Genomic DNA, 14,191 nt, shown 5'->3' on the forward strand with positions numbered 1-14,191 from the left:
GGAGCTGCGTCAGGCCGGAGAGATGGCGGCTGGAAAGCCCTTTATGCTGCGGAGGAAGTTCTGTGATCGTAAACATGCTCCGTTAGACCGGATGTGGAGTACAGTGGACCCCTATCTGGATTTGGCAGCGAGTGCCGCGGATGCGGCTGAACACTTTCGAGATCAAGAAGATCGCGAAGTGGAAAAGCTCTTTTGGTCGCAGTTCCACAATCCGGAGCGTCCACTGTCATTAGCCGATCGTTTGGCCGAATGGGCCGAGCTAAATAGGTTGTCCGGACTCGCCATGAAGTATGTCATGAGTCATCTGTGGCCAGAGAGGCCAGAGCCGAAAAGTTATTTCAACTTAGTGCAGTAGTTCCTTGGTGCGGCGCCGCGTATCAATGCGATGAAGAGGTCAGCGTGCATAGAGGGTGCGCGGATGGCTCTTGCCCATGTGAAGACATACTGGGCGGAAATGGAGGCCACCGCTGTTGCATCCCCAGACTCGGATGGAAGCCGAGTACCTGCCAAGCACTATTTTCAGGAAGTTCTGCAAGGCGCTCGTTTAATAGAGACGTAGTGCTCGAAGGATACTATATTCGAATAGCATATATTATTGTAAAACGATATTTTGATAAATTGTAGAAGCTTTTTATACTTGTGCTTGCAAGTATTATAATACCTCCTGTGCGGCCGTTTAACATATATGTATATATAATCTGAAAGATGGCAGTCGTCGGCTTCAGCCCCCACGCACATAATGCGGGGGTGTTTGTAGAAGGCGCATTTTCACACTTGATCCAACGTCTTGGTCCTACAAAGGAGGTGATAGCGCAGCGAACTAGGCAATCGGACTATGATGCTTTAACACTTTCACTTAGCCATAGGAGTTTGACAGTGAGGCTATTTATATAGCCCCTGGTGGCGCCTGCGCTCGCCCGAACTCGGGGCGCGTATGTGCCTGGCCGGGAAGCGGCCCTTCGTTAATGCAGAGGAATCCTAAAGATTCCAGTAAGTCATCGAGTGGTTGACTAGTCTCACGCTATATCATGACAGTCAGTTTTCGGCTTTCTCTACTGAGGTGCTCGCCTGGCCGAACCGGGGCACAATCACAGTAGTTCTCCTGGTGCCGCCTTAGCCGATAGAGCGGAACGTAAGGTAGCAAAACACAGGAGCCGCGCAAACCCAACATTTGACCAAAGACATGATTCGGAGCTGATGCATATAAGGCCAAACTCGCGACGCCGAACACTCCCTAAGGTATTCGGTCTTTATGAGGGCGGGCGGGATAACGCCCTTAGTAATAAGCCCCTAGTGTCCAGGTACGCGCAAAACTCTAACGTGGCCACATGCCAAAACGCCAGCCTCCTCCTTGGTTATACCAAGAAACCAGGGGATGTGTATCAACAAGAGACAGTAAAAAAGGTTTACGCGGGGTCTTAATCTGAAAAGAATCCTTGGAACGGGTCCCTGCTGCACGTCTGCGCCTGTGTCTCCGTTGTGCCGTATCCTGGACGGGCGTAGCACAGTGTTCATCTGTAAAGGAGAGGAACTTAGTTTAGGAAAGATCATGCCGAACATGAGTTATACTGAATAAACGAAGTATAAATTGAAATGGGTAAAATTGAGCTTTATTGCCTCTTGTTTTGTATGCGCGGAGCCCCTAGTACAGGGGTATACGGCTATTAAGCCTTTATCAATTGTATGTTTATGCCGGACTCGTCTAGCCGTGTCCGTGGTCTTGACGACCTATTTAGGTGCTTTGGCTGGTGAAGCCGCTTTATTGTGGGGCTGTCAAGGCAGCCGCACTGTCTTCCGCGCGGGGGGAACACTCAATGTTTTCCCTTTAATGAGATGATGCCTCGTGGACCGGGCATCTTAAGCGTGAGAGATGCATAATGCGGTATTGCGTTAAGGCGGGCAAAAGCTTCGCATCCTAGCAGTGCTTGATAGCTACTTGAGAATGGGGTGATGTGGAAAGTTAGCTGTTCGCGACGGAAGTTATCGGGGGAGCCGAACATAACTTCTAGCCAGAGAGAACCCATGCATCGGGCATCCGGGCCTGGCATTATCCCTTGAAAGGAGGTTTTGCTATGGCAAATTTTTGTTGGGTCTATCCCCATGTTGCGGATTGTGTCCTGGTATAACAGGTTTAGACCACTGCCGCCATCCATCAGGACATTTGTAAAGTGGAGTCCGCCGATTATTGGATCTAATACCAAGGCAGTCGAGCCTGCGTTCCGGATACTTCTAGAGTAATCCTGATGGTCAAAGGTGATCGGTTTTAACAACCATGGGCGAGACTCCTTTGGGATAGGCCGTATGGCACGTATCTCTGTTGGCGCCATTCTGTTCATCACGTGAAGTAAGTTTACTGTTTTGACTTCTTGTGGGAAATCCTTTTGTTTCCTGGTGCTCTGCTTGTGGGGTTCATTGTCGTTCTCACTTGGTGTGTCGAGCCCCTTCTGTTCGGCGTTGAGTTTGCTGGATTGCTTGAAAACCCAACAATCTCTGTGGGTATGGTTCGCAGGCTTCCCGGGAGTACTGTGTATTTGACATATCTTGTCCAAGATTTTGTTTAAGTTGGATAGCTCATCCTTGTTATCCTTGAGGGGCGGCTTTCTCTGATTCTGCCGCGAGCTTTTGAATCCGGCGTTGACCGCCGTGCTCTTTGGGCTGTTTCTCTTATTCCGGCGCTGGTCCTTGTTGCGTCGGGGTTTTTCGTTTCCATCCCTAACTTCGGATGTACTTGGGTCGCTGGTGCTACATCTTGCCAACCAGCTGTCCTCTCCTGCGCAAAAGCGGGTCATGAGGCTTGTTAATGCGGCCATTGTTCTAGGCTTTTCTTGGCCGAGGTGTCTGGCGAGCCATTCGTCTCGAACATTATGCTTAAAAGCTGCTAGGGCTTCAGCGTACGGACAGTCGACTATCTGATTCTTTTTAGTAAGAAATCTGTTCCAGAATTTCCGGGCTGACTCTCCGGGCTGTTGAGTTATGTGACTGAGATCGTCTGCATCCGGAGGGCGGACATAGGTCCCTTGAAAATTTGCCCGGAAAGCATCCTCAAGCTCTTCCCAACTTCCAATGGTGTTTTTGGGAAGGCTTTTGAGCCAATGCCGGGCTGGCCCTTTAAGCTTGAGGGGTAAGTATTTTATGGCGTGGAGGTAATCTCCTCAGGCCATGTGTATGTGGAGGATATAATCCTCGTTCCAGACCCCAGGGTCTGTTGTTCCGTCGTACGCCTCTATGTTTACGGGCTTGAATCCCGCTGGAAATTCATGGTCCAGCACCTCATCGGTGAAACATAGGGGGTGTGCGGCACCCCTGTATTTGGGTGTGCCGTGATGTTCGGATATTTGTTGTGTTGCATTGCTTACTAGAGCTTGCTTTCTTGGCCCGTAGATAGATTTGGCTGGGCCATCTTTTTGATGTGGATCCTTTGGTGGATCGCGTGCCGGCTTGTGTGCGTCGCCGCTTGCCGCTCCATGCTAGCCATGCAGTCGTCTATCCGACCGGGTGGCTTTCCTATTTTTTGACTGCGGGGGCTCTAAGGCCTCCTAGTCAAATTCAGGCAGTAGCTTTCGCTTTGGATAGCTTTTTGTGCGGTGACTGCCGCCATATTTGTCTGCGGTGTTGTGTATTTTGATCCATCTGATTCTGAGTGCATCTTCCGCAGTTTTGAGCTTCCGCTTCTGCTTTTTCAGGCTACGCGCAGTAGCGATGAGCCCTTCATAGAGGTTCTTCTGCTCCATGAGCCTATCCGGCGTAAGGTCGTCCGGACTGTTGTTTTCGCCGGGGACGGGGTGTTTGGTTTGTTTATCCAAGTTGCCCTGTTCGGACGGTTGCTCGAAGGCATGTTCGTTGTCCGCCGGCTCGTCCTGCTCTATGGCTGGGTCTGTATGGCTGCTGTCTCTGTCGAGGCGGGGCTTGGAGCGGCGCTTACGTCGCCGCTTTGATTGCTTTTCGAGTGAATGATCCCTCATTGCATCCCTATGTTCCTCGTCATATCTTCCTTTGGGTGTGTCCACCATGTATACATCATGAGATGAGGTGGCTGTCTAGTGCCTTATAGGCGTTGGTTCATGTTCATTTCCTACATCGTCGTCCATACCATCGATGTCTTCGGAGTCGAAGTCGAGCACATCGTTTAAATTATCGATAGTGGCTACGAAGTGGGTGGTGGGTGGGCTTTGAATTTCTTCATCATCCGCATCCCAACCTTGTTGACCATAGTCCGGCCAGGGCTCTCTTGATAAAGAGAGAGACTTTAGTGAATTCAGAATATCGCCGAAGGGCGAGTGCTGAAAGATGTCCGCGGCAGTGAACTCCATGATCGGCGCCCAATCGGGTTCGATCGGTAGGGGCGCGGAGGGCTCGGAGTCTGGAGAGGAGTCCGGCTCCTTGGAGTCATGGGCTTCGCAGAGAATAGGGCTGGTGTTCGGCTCAATCGCAGTAGAGATTGCAGCCCCCGAGGCGGTGTCCAACCACCCATCCTCGATTGGCGCAGTTAGCTCCGAATTAAGGGTCGGAGCTGATGCGGGTGCGGCCTCCAGGGCATTGTTCGGCGGCAGAGCTAGATCATGCCCATCGTGACAGTGCGGCGCGCTCGGCTGCGGCTCGAATCCGTCGAAGATCAAGTCTCCGCGGAGGTCCGCTGTGTAGTTTAAACTTCCAAATCTGACCTGACGGCCAGGGGCGTAGCTTTCGATCTACTCCAGATGGCCAAGCGAATTGGCCCACAGTGCAAAGCCACCAAATACGAAGATCTATCCGGGGAGAAAAGTCTCATCCTGGATCGCATCGTCGTTGATGATCGGAGGGGCCATCGGGCCTAAAAGTGACGACACAGAGGAACTCTCAATGAAAGCACCAATGTCGGTGTCAAAACCGGCAGATCTCGGGTAGGGGGTCCCAAACTGTGCGTCTAGGCGGATGGTAACAGGAGGCAGGGGACACGATGTTTTACCCAGGTTTGGGCCCTCTTGATGGAGGTAAAACCCTACGTCCTGCTTGATTAATATTGATGATATGGGTAGTATAAGAGTAGATCTACCATGAGATCAGAGAGGCTAAACCCTAGAAGCTACCCTATGGTATGATTGTTGTTCGTCCTACGGACTAAAACCCTCCGGTTTATATAGACACCGGAGGGGGCTAGGGTTACACAGAGTCGGTTACAATGGTATGAGATCTACATATCCGTATCGCCAAGCTTGCCTTTCATGCCAAGGAAAGTCCCTTCCGGACACGGGACGAAGTCTTCAATCTTGTATCTTCATAGTCCAGGAGTCCGGCCGAAGGTATAGTCCGGCTATCCGGACACCCCCTAATCCAGGACTCCCTCAATAGGAACAATAGAACTCGGCAGTTCCTGTTTCAAGAAGATCACAGCTGTAAAACTGTGTATAAGCAATAGTTTATGAACAACATATATAACAGAAAATAGCTCGTACCATAAGTTTCTCGACACAGTTACACTAGTAGAAAAAGGGTTAAACGTGAAGCACATTAGTGCCGGTTTGATTTAGGCCCGGTACTAATGATACCATTAGTGCCGGTTCGAACGAATTTGCATTAATGCCGGTTCGTGTTGAACCTTTAGTACCGGTTCGTGGCACGAACCGATACTAAAGGGGTGGTGGCGCGTCAGGCCGGGGCCCCACGATCACCTTTAGTACCGGTTAGTGGCACGAACCGGTACTAAAGGGGTCTGACCTATAGTACCGGTTTGTGACACAAACCGGCACTATAGGGCAATTTTCAAACTCTACCCCCCTCGTGTGTCGCCATTTCAGTTCTAAAAAAATCAAAAGAAAATGGTAAAAACTTCAAAAAATAAAATCCTTCGAGAGGTAGTTATATTACTACATCTACTAGTAAGGAAAATTTGAAAACTACAATTTGGACATGTTTTGCAAAAAGTGTAGGGAAAATGTAAAATGGCTATAACTTTTGCATACGATGTCGGAAAAAAACGTATAATATATCAAAAAATTCAGCATGAAAATCCGCATCCGATGGAGACGGCCTATGGCCTGTTTGGAATTTTTTAGAATCCTCAAATTCCAAAAGGAAAAAAAGATATGGTCAAATTTCAGTTTTTTTTTAAATTTTTTGGTTAAATCTGGTCAAACTACTTATTCAAGAAGTATTAATGTTACTACATAATTGTTCAAGAATATTAGTGTTACTAAATAATTATTGTAATTTTTTGAATTTTGGTCAAATCTGGTCAAACTGTGGTCAAACTATGGTCAAACTTATTCAAGAAATATTAGTGTTACTAAATAATTACTGTTTTTTAGAATAATAGTTTCAAACTCAAACGGTGAAATGTGTGACTTCATGCTCAAGCTAAACTCCTGAGGGTTAATAGGATTGACATCTTACTATTGTCAGGAAAACAACAAGTGCAGACTCGGAAACGAAGGAGAATAGAACCCAACGAAGGAGAATAGAACCCGAAAGTTAAGCGTGCTCGGGCTAGAGTAGTGAGAGGGATGGGTGACCGGTCAGGAAGTTAGATGATTTGGAATGAGTGATCCACACTTGAGCAGTTAAAAGATGTGATTAGAGACTAAATCATCAAATAATTCAGAAAAATTAAAAATCGAAAAAAAATCAATTTTTTTTCCAAATTTAAAAAAAATTCAAAAAAACCTTTAGTACCGGTTGGTAACACCAACCGGTACTAAAGGTCCCCCATACCAGGGCGCGAGCTCACGCCACGTGGCGGCACTTTAGCGCCGGTTCGTGCCGAACCGGTACTAAAGGGGGGGGGGGCTTTAGTGCCCACCCTTTAGTGCCGGTTATGGAACCGACACTAAAGGCCCTTACGAACCGGTGCTAAAGCTCCATTTTCTACTAGTGTTAGACTTGTTCAACGAGTGCAGCAGTGGCACACATATCCCACGTGGCCTTCCACCATTGAAACGCCCCACAAGGACCTCAAGACGATCAATAAAGTGTAGGAACTTGTGGATGTCGATCCAATCAACTTCAGTGCCATTAGTAATAGCCGAGTTATTAGAGAGTAACAAACAAGCAGACTGCTTTACTCTAAAAAAACCTACACGTGCCACCAATTATAAGAAAATATTAGTTAGAAGTAGCATCTTCGTGAGAGATTCATTGCTACTTCTAAAGTTAAATTGTGATTAGTTAGATAGAATAGGTTGATTAAGAAGTAATCGAGGCAACAAGAAAGAACCAGATACAAAACTAACATGGATGAACAATTGGAATGACGTCGGGGTGGAAGATCGCAGTGAAGATGAGACTAGGTTCTGCTATTTCCATCAACATTCGTGTGCCAACTTTCAGTCCGTAACACTTGAGAAAGTTTATCCAAGTTCGGCCATAAAAAAGCAGCGATCTTCTTGGTTCATGAACCCAACTCGGAACTTTTATCCATGACTTGTCTTCACTGTGACCATTAAACTAGTGTATTCAGTTATGGCAAGGCCGAGCATCTTGAGTACATGTGTTCTGGCAGAGCAAATAATACACTGCAGAAAATAATATGATAACACAACATGTTCAAAAAACCCCCACCCTCCCGGATAGAAAAGAGGATTCTAGGAACACACTGTGCGCGTTTCAAAATGCTGTGTTAGGATGAGAAGGAACAAGTGTGGCGTCTCGCCGAGGGTGCAGAAACCTGTAGGGTACTCGCACTTTGGGCACTGCAAATGAAACACACTAGATTCGGTAGGAAGAAAAATGCATCGACGGCGGCGGCTACCATCCTAGGATTACCTGCGACCAAGGGACTTGGGTTTATCGGGGATGGATGAAGAATTCATACCTGGTTCTCCATGAGAAAACCCTATGCAATCGCCGAGAGGTGGTTTTCTCTGAACAAGCAGACGAGGGAGAAAGGGATTCAGGCCCAGTGAAATATTGCCCCTTCGTCCGTCCAGCTTACTGCTAGAGCTGGAAAGGGGGGGGGGTTGTGATTTGACGGCTCATTGGGCATTACTGCGGCGCTATGACCGGGGTGTGTCTACGGTGAAGTTGTGCACTCTAATTTGTGCATATGGCACGTGGACCCCGTTGCCGGTTGCCCCACATATCAACGAAAGGAAGTAGAAAGACAGGAGTAACTAGTTACACATAAATATATTTTTTGATAGAGAGATACTCCCTCTGTAAAGAAATATACAAATCTTTTATATCACAGGCTCACCTTGCCGAGAAAAATACTCCCTCTGCAACGCACGGGCTTTATGGGGGTTCAGCTGAGAATATAATACTCAGATGTTTTTTTGGAGGGATAAAAGCTGCTTTATTGAAGATTAACAGTCATAGGTATACAAATAATTTCGGGGGTTCCTGTGAGCCAAATATGGCGTCCATAGGGCAAAGAAGTAGCAGCTTTTACGAGCACATGCGCTTCAACATTACACTCGCGTTTTTCATGTATGATCTCCATGGTTTGGAACATATTCTTCTTCATCTTGATCTCGTCCATAATAACTTTGCTGGGCCCCAAGTATGCCTCTCCGATATGCTTGACTGTTGCTGAACAATCGGTGCTAATCTGAACTTGTTGCAGGTTTAAGTCAAGAGCCAGAGATAGCCCCTCGCAACATGCCATTGCCTCTAGGATCTCTGGATCAGTAACACTTTCGCACACCAGTGCCGATGCTCCAAGGAAGAAGCCTGTATGATCCCGGCTCACAACTGCCAGGGCTCCCCTTTCACCATTGCGAGATAACACAACATCAACATTCATCTTCGCCCAACCCATAGCAGGAGGAGGACGCCACTTCTGCACTGAGCTAGTGCTTCTCGAAACCAGGTTCTGGACTTTGGGCCACAGGCCGACCCTGCATGTTTGGGGGCCCATGTGTTCTACCTCAGTGCTTTTCATATTGCAAGCGATCGATACGGCACTGGTTTTAGATGCTGTCGCAAGGCGAATACACAAAATTGAATAAAGCACGACAACTGTTGGAATGAAATCGAATGACAGTTCCTAACCAACAATCAGAGTTGCAATTCTATAAACGATATACCATGTGATAAATAATACTATCGTACTACTTATACACACAGGACACTTGTTTCACCATGCCAGATTATTACATCAAAATCTCTCGGAGGATAGATCAGTTAGGAAGTTGCATGCTGCTACTGAAGAATTTTAAAGTTGATTTGGACTAGCTCTCCTTGTAGAGAAAGTTCGATTTTGACATCATCCCCTACCGCAAGATATGATTTAGATTTGAACCTTGACCATCCTTTAGCATCAATCATCATGCGACCATCCTTTGTACTTACGATATATTGAGCAGGTTCATTCACACCAAGGCTACGCATGGTAAGAGAAACTTGGCCGCGGTCGCCCGGATTGTTGAACGACTCCCTCGTTGCTCTAGGAATTCTCCGTCTGCAAAAAAGAAGACATACCCAAACAGTTAGATCAACACAGTGAATCATGTGAAACAACATGGAAAGAAAAAAGAACGAAGCACTTGGGCGGCCAATGCTTACGAAGAAGGTGGACATGTCGGTTTTTGTAAGGACTTTGGTATATGAAGTGCGAACTGCAGCCCAGTCTGTTGCCGGTGCAACTGCACGGGCCAGAGCAAATGCAAGTGCAAGTGTTGGTGCAGGTGCCGAAGCCGCTGCCGCTGCCGGATATGGTGCTCCTTGTAGAGCTGGTGCCGGTGTCGGAGCAGGTGCCGGTGTCGATGCCTGATCCTCTGGTAGATCAGACTGATCCGCTGACGCGGTCGGTGCCCAATCCTCAGCTGGATTAGATTGAGCTGCTGCCGCTGTTAGTGCTAGAGCAACTGTCGGTGCTCGATCTGTGCGAGACAACAACGATCGTGTCTGGTCTGCTATGATCAGCTTTCTAACTTGACTAGGATCTGTGATCGTGATCCAGTCTTTTTCTTCATTTCTTTTAAAGGCGAGAAGGACTAATTGTGGCATTTTTGTTAAACCAAACTGCAGTTCATCATAGGGATTCAGCTTGTACTCAGACAACAGACTGATCCAATTTTTTCTAGTAATATAAGTGATGGACAGTGCCTTCGTTACTGACACGACATAAGAAGTGAAACCTGCAAAAATAGCCATCGTAGAGCAAACCAAACGGTTTATTCTGTGATGAATGTCACATGGCAAAACCTGCATCATAAAATTGCAGGAAAAGAAAGAAAACATGACATTAAATCAATAAGATTTAGACAGTAAATCAATAAGATTTACTTGATGTGACACGAGTGAATCCTTACCAGGAAATCACTATGTTGAAGTACTAAACAAAAGATTGATCGTTCAACTATGCGTGGCATGCAGGGGCCCCGCCTACGCCCACAAGCAGGACAGTCCAAAGGTCGTGACAAATCGTATGGACCGAACATCCATGGGGCTGGAAATCCTGGTGGGTGCGATAAACCCTGCAATGCATACAGATATTGGAGTGTAAGCATAATTGATAGACCGTCCTCACAAAAAATATGATATGGATACTTCAAAATATACAAACTGAATTGAGTGGACAGACATTAACATAGACCGTTCTCAGGACTGACCACACACCAAAAGCGGCAGTACTAATAAACAATATAGGGTTCACAAACACAAATCAAGTACTGAACAATAGTACTTACTATAGATAAGCAAAGTTGTACTAACTAAACTCTGCAGACTATTTTTTGCCACCGACCTACGGGATGAACCCCACATAACTGACTAGGCCATGGACTTCGTGTGAGATGTCTACATGCACCATCACCATCTTGTCAACCTTGGAGAACCTAACAGAGTGGTCTTTCCACTCATAAACATGATGATAAAGACAGGCCGCATCTGATTTGTTGGGAAGCTTTACAAGAACCACACCCTTCGTAATCGAAGGCACAACCAAGAAATTGTTGTGGTCAAGTACAACCTCGAGAACACGCTTGACAACAATGCTACAGGAAAACATTAGTTCAGGACATGTGGCGACAAGGACACAACAGCTGGATAGTTCAGCAGTAGAACTCATCATCAGGTCTTCCAGTTCACACAGCATGACTTTGAGAACTTCATCTCCACCGCGGACCTGGTTCTAATTCAAACAGAAACCATATTTTATTACTACCTCCGTTCAGAAATATAAGATGATTTTCGATATTATACTCCATATATGACTACATATACGCACAGAAATGAGTGAAAGACACTAGAACATGTCTTCAAAGGCATGGGAGCAGAGGGATTACATGCAATATCCATAACACAAGTTACTGAGGCAAATATACCCTCTTAAAAGGTAGCATTGATGTTCATAAAGTACTCCCTCCGTCCCAAAATTCTTGTCTTAGATTTGTCTAGATACGGATGTATCAAGTCACATTTTAGTATTAGATACATTCGTATCTAGACAAATCTAAGACAAGAAATTTGGGACAGAGGGAGTAGCTGAAAGTAATCTATAAGAAATCAGTGTCAACCTCTCGCATGTTTTGGTCAAAAGAGGAATTTAGAACCGTCATTTGGCACACAAAAATCACATGCAAGATCACCCAGAAAGTTGTACTACTACTACTAGTACTGCGTGTTAGATGAAAAAACATGATCAAGATCGAGAAAAAGATCGTCAAGAAGAGATATTACCTGGACTTGCTTAATGAGGGATCCCGGAGAGGGGGGCTTGGACAGGGCGATGGCTTTGAGCTTGTCTGCGGTAGTCTCGGCGGGGTGCTTGCGCTTCTTCGTACCATGAGCCTCGACGGTTTTGGCCGGAGCCATAGACATCACTTCGGCCGGTGCTCCAGCATCCATCAAGAAACTGTCAAATAGAAATAAAATAAAAGAAACCATAATCACAAACCCAAAAGAAGAAAAGAGAGGGAGTTATAGGATCAGTCTCGAGGTTGCAAGACCGGGCCTTGGCCATAATCAACACCATTCATGCGCTCACCTTTCCTTCTTTGGGAGAGAAGAACAATGGCAGAAGCAGGTCGGGCTTTTCTTGAAGAAATGAGGAAAAAGATGAGGCAGAAGCGAGGGTTGGGTAGAGAAGAAGCTGAGAGAGAAGAGTGAAATGATGGTTGCTTCGTCCGTCCAACTTACTGCTGGAAAGGAGGGGGTTTTGTGATTTGACGGCTCATTGGGCATTACTGCGGCGCTTTGATCGGGGTAGTCTACCGTCACTCTACTACGGAGTAATTTAGTGCATGGCCGGTGGACCCCGATGCTGGCTGTTCCACACGTTGGCGAAAGTGAGTAATTTAGTGCATGGCTAGAGGAGGATCCGCACGGTAGAGCATGTCCACTGATTTTCAGGAAAAAAATGATTACAACAAGCGTTTCCACTCTTACGATGGAGGAGTGCGAAACACGACAGCCACTTGAACATACATAGTGCTCCTACTACTAGGCATGTGCAGTGGTTCATATGTCAGTACTACACAATATTGTTGCTAGTGTAGTAAGATACGATGATAACAAATGATGTTGTGCGCATGTCAACTACTCCTATATGTAACATAGTACCGCTTTTTCGACTGTCCGATCGAGAATGGACGGTGAGATCAATGTTAACAGAACTAGGTCCACAGCGCACGGAGAGTACGACGCTACAGTACTCCATGAAACATGAACCACATGAAGCACGAATAGTGTTAGGCAGGGTGTATGAAGGGTGCACAGGATGGGAGCAAAAGTTCCCTTCTCGACCCACTTTTGGGTGTTTGGCAGAGTGCATGAAGGGTGCATGAGTCCACACTAGTAGGTTGACAAAAATACATGAAGAGGAAACAACTATATTGAGATGAGAATGCAACCAAACACACCCACACGCTTTGTGCTACAGTGACTGATCTGCACCGTCTGAGTTTGATCCAACGGTCATGTTACGCCGAGACATGGACATGCCCATGCAGAGGGTTTAGCCCGACGGCTGGCATCGTCGCGCTGGCACAACGGTAGGCATCGCGCAGCCGCAACACATGCGTGGCAACTTGGTTCACCAAGTGGCTGAGGCGATCCTGGACCTCATCACGATCAGCCTGCTCGCGCTCCAGCCGGTTCCCCTGACGGCCTATCGTATCTCCCGCTTTCTGCAGCAACACCGCCGATGCCTCGAGCATCTTTGTGGTGGATGCCTGCCGCTTTTGAAGCTCCTAAACTCCCGCACATAACGGAGGAGCATGGCACTCCTCTCCTCCTTGAGCTCACAGAGCTCCACGTCCTTGGCCCTGAGCTCTGCATCCTTGGCATGGAGCTCCTATGTCAGGAGCCTCACCTCGGACTCCGTGATCTGCTGTGCCACCATGGCACCAGGTAGAAGCAATGGGGAGAGGAAGCAAAGGGGGCGAAACGGCTGAAAGGCAATGCAATCTACGGGAAGGCGGAGGGAGTGGGGAATCTTTTGGTTTTCACCACGGTAAAACACCAGTCGACGACTTCTCACATCAGGGAGTAGTGGGTACAGGTGGAGTTATCGTGACTAATTGCTGCCGCGCCTGCTCCCGTCAATCAAAAAATTAAAAATCCTGCCGCGCCTGCTCCCATCAATCAAAAAATTAAAAATCCTGCCGCACCCAAACACCAGAGCAACGCTGCGGTGGATATTTAAATTTACCTGCCGGCAAGTAGATAAAAAAAGGGGTGAAAAAACAAATGTGGCGGCGGCCTAGCTAATCGGTCGAACTAGCCCAACTAGCTAGCCACCGTGCTTCACTGATGTACTCGGCGGGAAAGGTGGTCTTTCGTGATTTGACGACTCATTTACTTGCTTCGGCGCTACGACCGAGGAGGACCCAGAAAACGCGTGGTAGGGCGTCCCACGTCAGGAAGAATATATGCGTGCACCACCCGGGAGGACCCCGAAACCGCGCGGTAGGGTGTGCCACGTCTCGGCACGGAGGAAAAATGTGCGTGTAAAAATATACTGTATCAGACGTAGTAGAGTACCTATGGTTCAACCTCGGGACCCAGCCAGTCGGTTGAAAACATCCTACTAGCCACACAGCTTCATCATGCAAACATGGCATGAAGGATAGATGTGGTTAGCTCCATCTCGACCAGCCACAACGTCTCCTGTTCTAGGCGATTCTTCTATTTTCCATGGTTTTTTAGTTGTAATAACACCATGGCAAGCTAGCGCCGCTCTTCGTGTGTGCCCGTGCAAAGGTTAGACGATGGAGAGAAGAGAGATTGAGATCGCAGACCTGGAACCCACCAGTAAGTGAGATAACGGTCATGC

Source organism: Triticum dicoccoides, chromosome 7A (assembly GCF_002162155.2).
Source record: "Triticum dicoccoides isolate Atlit2015 ecotype Zavitan chromosome 7A, WEW_v2.0, whole genome shotgun sequence".
Lineage (NCBI taxonomy): Eukaryota > Viridiplantae > Streptophyta > Magnoliopsida > Poales > Poaceae > Triticum > Triticum dicoccoides.